At 40.4% G+C, this 13,668-nt stretch overlaps 1 protein-coding gene across 18 annotated transcripts in view; it reads left to right on the plus strand.

Annotated features, from left to right (window-relative positions):
• The first annotated feature begins 2,731 nt into the window (after positions 1–2,731).
• The window catches only part of ZNF185 (zinc finger protein 185 with LIM domain), a 138,550-nt gene continuing 127,613 nt past the window's right edge, over positions 2,732–13,668 (plus strand). For all 18 annotated transcript variants that reach the window (XM_077285412.1, XM_077285420.1, XM_077285416.1 and 15 more), the window contains exon 1: positions 2,732–2,886. The gene's annotated coding sequence lies outside the window, so the exon portion shown is untranslated. The remainder of the gene's footprint in view (positions 2,887–13,668) is intronic.

A 13,668-nucleotide genomic window follows, 5' to 3' on the forward strand; every position in this document is an offset into this window, starting at 1 on the left:
AGGGACAGGACGACTGCACCGAATTGAAGGTAGGATGGATGGGGTCATGTATAGGGAGATTATGTCCAACAACCTCCTTCCTTCGGTATGAGCATTGAAGATGGGTTGTAACTGGGTCTTCAAGCATGACAATGACTAGAAAGACACAGCCAGGTCAACTAAGGCGTGGCTCCGTAAGAAGCATTTCTAGGTCCTGGAGCGGTCTAGCCAGTCTCCAGACCTGAACCCAATAGAAAATCTTTGGAGGGAGCTGAAACTTAATGTTGCCCAGTGATAACCCCGAAACCCGAAAGATCTGGAAAAAATCTGTATGGAGGAGTGGGCCGAAATCCCTGCTGCAGTGTGTGCAAACTTGGTCAAGAACTACAGGAAACATATTTGCAAACAAAGATTTCTGTACCAAATATTAAGTTTTGTTTATCTACTGTATCAAAAACGGTACTTATTTCATGCAATAAATTGCTAATTAATTATGTAAATATCATACAATGTGATTTTTCGGGATTTTTTTAAGATTCTGTCTCTCACAGTTGAAGTGTACCTATGATAAAAATTATAGACCTCTCCATTCTTTGTAGGTGGGAAAACTTGCAAAATCGGCAGAGTACCAAATACTTATTTTCCCCAATGTATATGTGCCTATACCTATCAGTTATTTGTGGTCCAAGGCCTGTTCATTTTGGTGGAACGGGTTAACCACGTATGAGTATGTCGTGTCTCTTCTACCATGTGAATAGGCCCAACATTTGCAGTGTCTGATAACAGCTTATTCTTCTGCCCTATTGAGAACGCACACACGCTTGTTGGTTGAGTTGCTGGTTGTCGGACCCCCACCGATCTCATATTGATGTCGGCCTTGGACATCTCCTTCAGGGGTATTTCTGCACAAGACATATCTGCTACTGGTTTTCCTTGTCTAAAGCTGAAAATCGGCAACAATAAAATCCACTCCAGTCCAAACCGTTTTGATTTCAAGGTGGATTTAGTTGTGGAAATTCTCTATTGCAAATGATGAAAGTTCACATCAGGTGGATGATCTCTAATTAATTTATGAGCATTCGTCTAAGAAAGTTTGAATTGGGATCTTCTGCTTTCACCATGGGAAATACTAAAGTCAAGACATGATCCCTATTACTCTATATAAAAAAAAGTTTACCAGCAATTATGAAAAGACGCTTGTAAAGCCACATGTAAAAGCTCATCTGCATCCAACATCAGGAATATTAGACTCCAGCCTTTAAAATAGCAAAAACCATAAAGGAAAGTATTAGACCAGGGATTCATAATCTGTGGCTTGGGAGCCACATGTGTCTCATAGGACTATGATGTGTGTCTCGTGGCTGACTGATATGTTTTGGTGCATCAGCACCAGGTCTAGCACACTAGGTAGAGCAGGTCTCCAGATGGTGAGTTTTGTGAGTAGCCCCATATAGAGTAAAGTTAGATGCAGATATATTGGGGTTCAAGAGATAAATTAAGTACTAAGCTCGACATAGTGAGAGGGAGAGCTTAAAGTTGGATGCAACAGCGGGGAGGGACTTCTTGAAAGAAGAATACAGAATGAGTGTAAGGTGGGAACCCCTAGTTGGAAGTATACTGCTTTGGTGTGATTTCTGCGGTGAAGTTTTGGTTGTCGTTATACAAGTAATGGAAGGTCTGATGTCACTATTCGGGAGGTGGGCTCTGGATGTGGCTCACGATGCTCTTTCAGAGCTAAATATGGCTCTCGAGGTGAAAAAGGTTGGGGATCACTGTATTAGACTATCCTAAATGTAACCATGATATATTCTAATCATGAAACCTAAGAAGATGGCGGATATTTCTAAATGGTACAGGCTCAGCTCCAGATGTGTTCGGCTGGCCATACACCAACTGTCTGCTATCTCTCCTGACTCCCTGATGCACATGAGCTCTCGGAGCAGTAGAATCTTCATGTGCTTCCAACGGGTAAAGAGGAGAAATATGCGACTTATCTCCTGAAGGACAAAATGGTTAGGCCTTAAAATTTAAATGATGCAACCCTTATCTCCTACAGAATCATCTATCGGATTGTCTGTTTGTTAGGCAATCCACGCATGTGTTGCAACTGTCGAACAGCTGCGAGACATGGAGCTGCGGGGACTCCAACGTAGTTTTCGAGCATGCTGAAGACACCGCATGCTCAGATAACATGATATCCCAACATGTTCCCTCATCACCAATCCTTACTGATAGAGAAGATCATCTCTCCATGCCGAATACATGATGACCGGTCATTCAGACTCACACTTTACACTTGTACCTGGAGAAAGAAGGACGAATAATGAAACATGGTGTCTCCACGTGACACGCAATGACGGGGACAAGAAGCGTTTTATAGATCTGTCATCGTTGTTTCCACAATACACTTCTGCAAAGTCAGAAAAACCCATAATGTCTTGTGTTCCTCAAAGCTGCTAAACTGGTTTGTGGTGGAAAAATCTATAATTGTCAGCAATGGTTAAAAATCTTTCAACCTGACCATGGTTGGTCAATGACTAAACATGAAAAAAAGAAGCTCGGTGACTGTTTCCAGGAGACTGGGTCAGCGATGACGCCTTCAGTGGGAATGTGAAGAATGTGGCAGCTATGCCCACTTAGAGAAAGAGAAAGATGAGGACGGAGGAATTTTTGTAGGACAAACCTGTTTGGTTCCCTGAAGGGCACAACTCCCTTCGCTCCTCCCAGGCCTCAAACCTTGGGCTTGGCTGTTTTCAGTAGAGCACATCTTCAGTCAGGTAACCCTGAGTCACATCGACCTGACAGCTCTGGAGACAGGTACTACAGACAACGCCTGGACTGGGATTACTCAACAAGACCGAGGTCTGAATTTATAAGTCGCAGGATTTGTAAAACCTCGCAGCGCAGGTAAAATCTGATTCTGGAAAAAAAATCATAGTGGCAGTATAGCATTAAAGGGATATGGCTGAAATAAAGGAGCGCTCGGAATAAAGTATAGAGTGGCGGAGTCGGTGGATACGTCTATGCAGAATTTTATGGTTCTTGCCATATATGCATATGGGTTTATGGACTTATGTTGTATGCTCACAAGTATGTATTCCTTGCATCAGCCTGTCCAATATATGTCGCTCTGCAGTAATTTGTGCAGTATGTCCCATATATGTCCTACAGGCAAGGCTTACACCAGAGCTAGTGCAAAAATACTGATTTTATTTGCCTGTGTTATATCCCTGCTTCACTCACATTATAGTATATATTGATGTCCATATTGATGCACATATATATATTTCTATTCATTCATTTATTAAAATGTTTTTCCAGTTTTCCCACATTGCCTTATGTTCTCCATAACCATCCGATCGTCAGGCTGCAGCCAATCTGTGTTCTCTCTCTATAAATACTAAGGTTCCGCTATTGTCCCCTGCTATCAGCCATATCGATTAGGAAAGGGAAAATGGCTGTTATTCAATATAATCCCTTCCGCGATGACCCTTACTTTATCTCACCCATCTGCAGCGCCGGGGAACATGTCTGTGCCCATGTGTGAGCTGTTGTAATCTGTATTTTTATAGGTCGCAGATATTATTAGGTTTTTATGGCCCTTTTAAAGTTTCGGTTTATTACAGACTAATGTATTTTATAGGAATCTTTTAGATATGCGGCGTTGGCATTTAAAAGGTTAACGGCACATAATATTTTCTGCGCTGTAAATGCCCATTCAGACTCTAACGGCGTTTTGGCTATTTTCTGTAAATTTTGATTCATTTTATGAATATGCTCTATATATATATATATATATATATATATATATATATATATATATATATATATATATATATATATATATATATATATATATATATATATATATATATATATATATATATATATATATAGTTTTTTATGTAGTGGCAAATTCTTGACAAAGTTTTGGTCTTGTGAAACTACAACTCCCAACATGCACTAACATATGACTATTAGCATAAAACGCCTGTTCTGTCCATGTAATTGTGCAACAAAGCAATGAAGAGCTGGGTTTGTCATTTGGCGTGGCATGTCGTAGGAGCAGGGTTGTACAAAATTGGCTCTGCTACATCTGTACATACCTGATTGGGTTATTTCGCGGTTGCCCTGTGTACCGTCCTTGGCTTGTAAACATATTCCTGCCTTTGTTTTCTTGGCATGTTGAGAAGATTGTATCTCAATTATATGGTGCAGAGTCTGAATGCTTAGACACCAGGATTCCTTGTAGGGGCGGCTGATTCTGTAGTGTTTGTGAAATGAAGGCTGTAGAAGAATGGGTTAATACCTGACCGCACACACTATATACAGTATATGCAGTACCTATAGGCATATATATCTATCCAGGGTGCAATCACAGTGGTGGTAGAGTCCTAGGAGGGTCCTAAAGGATTAGAAAACTGAAACTATTACTGATGCTTAAGAAATTGGGATGGGGCCTGGGAACTTTAAAGGAGTTGTCCATCTTTGAGGACAAATGTAATATACATTTTAGTAACTTCTACATCCCCAAAGCATTAATATGACTCTGTATCCCTTTAAAAGATAAGCACTCTGATGCCTTTATGACCACAAAGCGATGGTCTTTGTGAGAAGTTCTCTTTTGAATATCCATGCATATGTGTGTGGAAGTGCTTTGGGGCGTGACCATGCACTTCCAGATCCTCAGCCTCACGCTGCAGCATAATACAGGATCGGTGCAAAATACATCATGTATTTATTTAGAGAGCAAAAAGGCTACTCAATGGTGGACATACTGTATGGTTGGAGTTTTGTGTTGCATGTTGTACAGTAGTTACATAGGTTGAAAAAAAGACTACGGTCCATCAAGTTCAACCTTTCTCCACCAATTATACTGTCCATTTTTTGGTCATTAAATTTGACTATAGCCCGCAATGTTATGTGTACTGAGAGAATCATCCAGCCCTTTTTTAAAAGCTGTTATAGTGTCGGCATTTCACAGTCTGACTGCTCTAACTGTAAAGAACCCTTCCGTACCTTAGTACTACCTGCATAACTAAGAGCGTTAGACTGTGGGTCTGGATACTGCATGTGAGTAGTGATTAGCAGATCCATTTGTGAGACTCCAGTGCGGCCTCTAGGCCAGTGGTACGCGACCGCTTGATGGGAGGCCCGTGAATCTCTTACCTTTCGAAGTCCTCGGCGCGGCTTTTGATTGGCCAGGACTGGCGTCATTACACACAGATAACGTCGCACCAGCCCCGACAAATCCAATTCCGTGCCTGGGACAGCAGAAGGTAGAAGGTTCATGGGCCACTGACCTGGACTGGAGTCCCACAGATCGATCCGCTCATCTCTATATCTTTATTAGTGAGGTAGGGTGTACTTTAATCTGCTGAATGCACATATCCCACAGGGATATTCCTGTTATTTGGCTTTATTATTGTAAGGGTCATATTAGGAAATGATGATTGGGGGAGACATCTTCCCATCTATAGATGCCATGCATATTGCCAAGGTCTAAGGTCACATTCACAATTTTAATATTTGGTCAGGATTTTACCTCACTATTTGTAAGCCAAAACCAGGAGTGGGATAATCAGAGGGAAAGTATAATAGAAACACGTCACCACTTCTGGATTTATCACCCTCTCCTGTTTTTGGCTTACAAATACTGAGGTAAAATAGTGACCAAATACTGAATGTGTGAACGTGGCCTAATTCTTTTCTTTTTATTTTTAATAAAAAAAATAAAATGACATAATTGGTTACATTTCCTATCCCACAAGATTTGTAGAAAAACATGGCCTCATCCCTCAAAAGGTAAAACTGTTTTTGGTACGCATAGCAGTCTAGTATGGAACTGTCCCAATTCTCGTATTTTGTAACTTGCCGTTCACTCTGGGCAGTTCCTCTTCTAGACCCTTTCTTCTATCACATTCTTCATTGCCCCTGTCCAATGACTCGGCTTCCCTAAAAAGCTCATTGAATTATGCCTGTGTGTAGTTTGACAGAGAGAAGAGCAGGAAAATCGAGACAAAGATCTGTCCCCACTTTCTGCAATCCATCTATGCTACAGTCAGATTAGCTTGAGAACAGGCAGTGGATTACTCTTGACAACAGACAATGGATTACTCTTGACAACAGGCAGTGGATTACACTTGACAACAGGCAGTGGATTACACTTGACAACAGGCAGTGGATTACACTTGACAGCAAACAGTAGACAGAAAGTTACTCAGAAGGGAGAAATCTAATGGAGTGATTTACTTAGCGGTACAAAGATATAATTTAAGTAATTATCAGATTGTATATTTATCACATTTTTATCAAATGAGATCAAGTTATCTGAAAGTACAGGGACCATTAAATGACAAAGACATTTTCCAGCATGTTTTTAAAACCAGTTGTACAATATCAAATTCTTTTGTTTAGGCCAATGAATCAGATTCTGTCTGACCTCCTCAAGCAGATGTGAAACATGGAAAGATAATAGTGCGCTGATAAGATCCCCATACACTTTAGATAGCTTTTCAGCTGACAGCCGTCTCATCCGATTCTGATACACATTAGTGCTCACTATGCTGAGTGCTCCTGTGACCTCTGTGCTCTCGGGTGGCAATTTATCTCTTTGAGAACAAAAACACCAGCAGTCCATAATCAGACATGCCAAATTCTTATCTTCCCCAACATAACCTGTCTGGAGCCCTCATACACATCACACTGTGGACCGAACCCCTGGATATTCAACTTTAGGCGAAATTTGTCTAATTTATGTGGGGGCCTTAAAAGAGGTGATAGAAAAAATAGTCAGCACAGTAGTAGGACAAAGCACAAAGGTAGAGGCTCAGGCAGATTATCCTGCAGCTTTAGTGCTGGATTCACAGCTACACAGCTCAGTATGTTTTTATGTATAATGTGTCCTGTAGAGAAAGAAAAACAGATATCCATTTCTCTTTTTTGGAGACATCATAGCAGATAGTTTGTACCTAATAAGTCAGAGAGTAATGACCCTAAGATTGCCTTTTTTATCTACGAACTATATAATCCATTGTTTGAGGAGACACAATTACACTGTAGAATTGACAAAATTGTGACTGCAAAGCTTTTCTTTCCCTTGATAGCTATGTCTATTGTTCGTTGGCTACAAGATGGCCATACAACTTGCTTTCTGGCTTCCGTTCGTTAGTCCTGTCAGGGCCAACCGAACCCCCAGCAAAATAGGATTCAGGCGTGTGTGCCGACGGGCCTTAGACTATAATGGTGCTGACAGAGCGAACGTGTGCTCTATTGTGCAGCATTTTCTGGCATGTACGCCAGAAATCGTAGACATAAAAATGGACAAACTGTTGGAACAAAGATGAAATTCTGATGACAATTAGAAAAGAAATGGTCCAAGTTTTCTCCATGAAACTTGGACGATTTTTCATTTACACACTTGCAGGCGCACTAAGGCATATGCCCACTTTGAGAAACGATTATCATGTAGTACGGACATTTTTAATTTTCTCCTACTCGATACCTATAACATCAGTGACCAGATTTGATGTAATTACTAAGATGCCTTTGGCGTCAACCCAAGGATGAGCGCACAGCGTTGTTTGTGAATAAATAATCAAATTTGTATCCTCTAAGGCAGGATAGAGGAATCTAATGCAAGTTAGAAAACAGATACATGGACTGTTTTCTTTAAGTTCCCTCCCTTTAATTTATATTGAATAGTCCTTAGTGTGACATAAGTAAAGGTGAGACCTGCCAACCAGAGGAAACCATGACGTAACGCGGATGACAAACTGATCAGAAATGTTGTGGAGCCAGTGACGTTAGTACACGAAAAGTCTGTTATTGCCGTATACAGTGATACTTTTTACAGATGACCACCCAAAACTCCAAATGGATGCTAGTCCATGTTTTTTCGGAGGAGAGAGTGGGATAAAACTCTGCCAGGCAACATATTACCTACCAAAAGCAAAAAAAGAAGGGGCATGATAATTCAACATGCCTGATCATTCTCTTTCCTGACATCATCTTTTTTCAAATAGTCATCATTTTACACCTATTCAAAGGAAAGGGGGAAAAAATGCATGTAAAAATTTTCATAAAATATTCACACATTGCAGCATTTTTCCTTCAAACGCACTGTTTTTTGATGCAGTAAATTCTGGTGCAAATACCCAAGGTGTGCTCATATCTGTGTTTGTTCACACGTAGCTTTTTTTATGAGGTTTTTATGTGTGTTTCTTTCGTGGGAAAAATACGCAATATTTTACAGTAACAGCAAAATGAATGAAATTCATAAAATCTCATTCACGCAATGCGATTCTTATTTTGCATTTTTTTTCTAAGTACAGCATGTCCATTCTTTCAGAATTAATATTTCAGTTGTACCCCATTGGGATCAAAATGGTTTTAGTAACTAATAAAATGCACCAAAACACTCATCAAAAACACGTGGGCGCTATTCTGGCCATGGCATGAGTTTTTTATGCAGAAAAAAATGCATAAAAAATGCCACGTGTGAACAAGCCCCAACGTCATATATGTGTTCAGCGACGAGGTTTTGTATTTTCCTTGACATGTATCTCACATATTTAAGATCGTTGAAAAAATCCCTACAAAGAGGGGAACTATGGTGCTGCTTGGCAGTCTGCTGTCAAGTGTATCTATGTATATGTGATTATGGCCGAACTTGTTGGCACCCTTGAAATTGTTTCACAAAATGAAGTATTTCTCCCTGAAAATTATTGTAATTACACGTTTGTTATTACACACAGTTATTTCCTTTGTGTGTATTGGAACAATACAAAAAACTGATAAAAAAGGCAAATTGGACATAATTTCACACAAAACCCCAAAAATGGGCAGGGCAAAATTGTTGGCCCCCTCAGCTTAATATTTGGTTGAACACCCTTTAGAATAAATAACTGCAATCAATCACTTCCTATAACCATCAACAAGTTTCTTCCATCTCTCACCTGGAGTATATTGAAGGCTCCTTCTCCCAACAGCAATTTTAAGATCTCTCCACGAGTGTTCAATGGGATTTAGATCCGGACTCATGGCTGGACACTTCAGAGAATAATTGTGGTTCTCAGGTCCTCAGACAGTTCTCTTCTCCTCTTTCTGTTCTCCATGCTTAGTGTGACACACAAGGTAAAGATTGAGTCATCTTCTCCCCTTTTTATCTGGTTTCAGGTGTGATTTTCATATTGCCCACACCTGTTACTTGCCACAGGTGAGTTTGAACGAGCATCACAAGCTTGAAACAAAGTTGTTTACCCCCATTTTTTATATTTTTGTGGGTTTTGTGTGAAATTATGTCCAATTTACCTTTTTTTCCTCTGTTTTTTATAATATCCTAAACATTCACAAAGACCCCTTGTCACTTAGACCAATAATACTTGAAATTAGATAATTAAGTGAACGTTTAATTCTCAACTACAACCCTTATTAGTCTAACATACTCTTTATGATGTATTTAAACAATAATAATGTGAATTTTTAGATGTTTTTCAGCCTTGGGGACATTTAGTTTTAATCAAATCCATTTATTTGGGGATAAAAATAATGTTTGCAATTGGGTTTCATTAAAAAAAACAGTGGAGAGGAGCTCAAAAAAGCCAAGTACAAACTTCCTATCTGACTGTCATAACCATCTGACTGATGGATTCTCAGTTAACTCATTCCGCAGCCAGCAAGCGACAGTGCAACATAGAGGCTACAGAAAGCAAACAGTTAAAAAATATAATGAAATCCAATAGCAAAAATAATTTTTCATCTCAATTACATGTATTTACATTACAAAAAATGTCCTAAAAGGTGGGCAAGTCTTTTTTAAGGTTTACTGGTGCTAATATGATAATTCAGTTACATTCTTGGGTGCATCATCTGAACAGGCGCTTGGGGCACAAATGTATTCCCCTGTTGGAGTTGATTTAATTCTATGTTTTGGGTGTGAGCTATTCGCCCTCAGGATAGTATTATGAACCTGAGGTTTGCGGTAAATAGATGGTTGAACCGCACTCATCTGTACATCACCCCTTAAGGGGAACCTGTCATATCCCCAAACACAGATAACCTTACAGATGTAGGGTTAATTTGCAGGTTAATAACGTTAGCAAGCAGCTGGTCCATGGCACTGAAAGCCCGGCTACTGGGAGAAAATGAACTTTATTCCTTTCCGGGAGCTGCCATCTTTCAGTCATAGAGGCATGGCCAGCACGGCTACAGCCACCGCTTACAGCATTGTACTAGGCGGCTGTAAGCGCACTCCAGCACTTTGATTGACAGCTGGTTCTGCACAGATGAGCTGCAGAGCGAGCTCTTAATTATAGTGTTGTGGAGTGCAAACAGCTGCCAATCACAATGCCGTGAGCGGTGACTAAAGCTGCTCCAAATATGTGTAACGAGAAATGTTCATATTGCCCACACCTATTACTTGCCACAGGTGAGTTTGAACGAGCATCACATGCTTGAAACAAAGTTGTTTAAGTACAATTTTGGAAAGGTGCCAACATTTTGGTCTGGATCATTTTCTGGGTTATGTCCAATTTGCCTTTTTTCGCTGATTTCTTGTGTTGTTCCAATACACAAAAAGGAAATAAATAGGTGTCTAACAAAACGTGTAATTGTAATAATTTTCTGGGATAAATATTTCATTTTCTGGAACGTTTTCAAGCGATCCAACACTTTCGGCCATGACTGTATATGGGTCAATTTATTGACGCTTCTAATTTAGAAAACTGGCATAAAAGCTTTGAAAAGTCGCAAAATTCTTTACGTAGTGGGGAATTCTGCTCTTTTTTTTTTTTCGACTTCTGGTATTTTTTCACCAATTTCACTCAGCTCCACCAACATGTATGTGACTGGGGCTCGGCTACATACTGATGTCAAGTTGATCAAAAATGTCTGCGCGCTGTACACCACAAATAGGACAACAGTCAGGGACTGGCGCAGTGCACGGAGGCACACATCACTTACTAGAGGTGCAAAATTCATTAAATGGAATGCTCCTCTTAATGGACTCAGCGCCTTCTGTTTCAGTAAGTCTGATGCACTGCTTTTCTGTGTTACGCCAGTCTTAATAAATCTGCCCCATAGTGTCCAGATCTTTGCTGAGCAGCAGTTGAAAGGGTTTTCAGAAGGAGCATTACCACGGCATTGAAACAGCACTGGAACATAGTGTTTGGGAGAGAAGGAAGCAAAATAAGGTAATAAAGTATATTACAGAAATTCATAACTTTCCAATGTCTGGAGTATATTGGGTTTTTTTTTTACTTATGGGGCTGAGGACTAGCAGGCAGGTAGTTACTAACTACCTGCTTGTTTTGCCTACCGACAATGTCTGTTGGCACAGAGCAGTGACTCTCCTGCTTCCTTTGACCTCTTCTGCTCTTCTCTGACTGCCAACGTCATGCTGATTGACAGCCGGCTGCCCGTAGTTAGGCAGCGGGGAGCTGGCTGTCAATCAGAACAACATTGGCAGTGACGTCTCAACGAATGGGCAGATCAGACGAGAAGGAGCTGCTACTGTGTTGATGTGGAAACAGAAGAATCACAGGCAGCAAAGGTCCACGACCACTCTGGGTTGGCAGAGATCTTCAACAGGCAGGAACTTAGCCACAAAAACAAGCAAAGAACCCTTTAATATGGGACGTTCGGCATGTGCCTAGTAGGGTTTTTGTCTTCCTCTCGGTCAACATGGTTTGATTGTCTTTTTTTAACCATCTCATAGATATAACTATCCGTGGCACGATGCTGTAGAGTTCATCCAAAGTTTGGTCATAAATCTGTAATTAACGCTTGCAATCAACTACTATTTAGCTGCCATAGCGAACCTCCATCAGTAGTAATCTGCGATACCTTACAGGCCTGTAATGACGACTTCTCTTTCTTCCTCCATTACATGGTTCTGTCATTAATTGATGTTTTATTGCATCAGGAAACACCTTATTCCCGGAGCAGGATCCTACATGTTCTGTAGGAATGCCCGGCCAAACCTCAGCCAGCAGCTAATATACCAGAAATACCGATTACGTACCATGGAGAAATAGCAGTACCATGGAGAAATAGCAGTACCAATAACTATGGGGGGAGATATTGAGGTACCGTACGCCCCATAAATGTGCTGCAATCATATACATATATACATATCTGCCATAAAAAATATGTATTTGTCCTGGGTCCCTCGGTGGTCCCTCGGGGTTCATTCCTATGTGGCAGTAATGGTCTGTAGCTCAGCAAGAACTACATGTACGTACAGCTGCAGAGCAATAGTCAGGGCGTCTTGCCCGGACAGCTCCGAGACCACTGCTTTGAACTGTAATTTCAGTCGATGACCCGGATTAACCAGTTTATTTGTGTTAATGCACAATTAGAAGCATTTCCTAAGCAATCTATAAGCTTAAGAAAAAATTTTACCCATCAGCAAAACACTTTCACTTTAAGGCTATGTTCACACGTTGCGTTGTTGCTGCTTTTTTTAATGCAAATTTGAAACTGCATTTTACACCACCTGCAAAGGCTAGGAGATTTTTGGAAAACTCATGCACACACATTATTTTTTTTTCTTCCCGACTGATTTGGAAAACTGCTGCGTTTTTGCAAACTGCAGCATGTCACGTCTTTCAGCGTTTTTTCACCCGTAGAAAACAATGAATAAATGAAAAAAAATAGCAAAAAACGCAGTTATCAGGTTTCGCTGCATTTTTGGTGCAAAAACATAAGGAAGTTGCGTCATGTTTTTTATTTGGGGGGGGCACGAAACTTTATCAACATGCACAAGAGACAATGAAAAATCAACCCGTGAACGTAGCCTAACTGGAAAAAGTTTGAAGATTAAAAGTGGATGAAATTAATAGTAACGGGTAATGGTAAAAAAACAAACAAGTGTCCGTCTTGAAGAGGGTGAGTATGTGACTGGGGGCAGTGAACTTAAATTTAAAGCACTACTCAAGGGGTGAAAAAAAGTAGTGCTTTAAAACTTACTTAAAAATCATTGTTCTCGGAAGCACTTTGTACCATATAAAAAAGTGCTGCCGAGAACAATGGAATGATCTGCGCACAGAATGATCACTCCTTGCACAGGGATGTGTAGTTGGACTGCCTAAGCAGACTATTAAATGGTCTGCTGAAAATGGCCGTCTCTTGTACGTAGACAATCAGCAGGCTTTTAACGTCCTTGAGAGTTACCAATAGCAGATTTCTGCCCAGCGACCAGTGATCAATGATGCAGCAAGTAAATCAGCACTCATTTCAAGGTTTTGTGTCATATTAATATGTTATCTTCTAAGGGAAGGATAAGAGGTAATCTTATCTTTTGATCGCTGGGAGTCTGACTGAGGGACCCTCATCTCTCCTAAGAACAAAATGTCTGAACGGAGCATCCTAAAATTGCAGTACTAGGCATATTAAGGAGTCCTGTAGGAGAAGCTGTAATGGTCACTATGGTAGTAGCCACCCAGAGTTTTACAGAACCAAGTATGTTTCATAGGAATGATGATTTTATTTGTATATACTATTTTTTCTTTGGTTTAGGGGGTACCGGTTCCTCTACTGAAAACCAGTGGAATGCTCCCTAAAAAACAGTATGCAAGCTAGTTCTCCAAGAGGAAGGAACCTGTCTCTTTCTAGTGCCACCATCAGAGGCTACTATACAATAAGTCAATATCTGATCTCGCCAAACAGGGTGTACTAAAAATTGAAAAG

Source organism: Ranitomeya variabilis, chromosome 2 (genome assembly GCF_051348905.1).
Source record: "Ranitomeya variabilis isolate aRanVar5 chromosome 2, aRanVar5.hap1, whole genome shotgun sequence".
Taxonomy (NCBI): Eukaryota; Metazoa; Chordata; class Amphibia; order Anura; family Dendrobatidae; genus Ranitomeya; species Ranitomeya variabilis.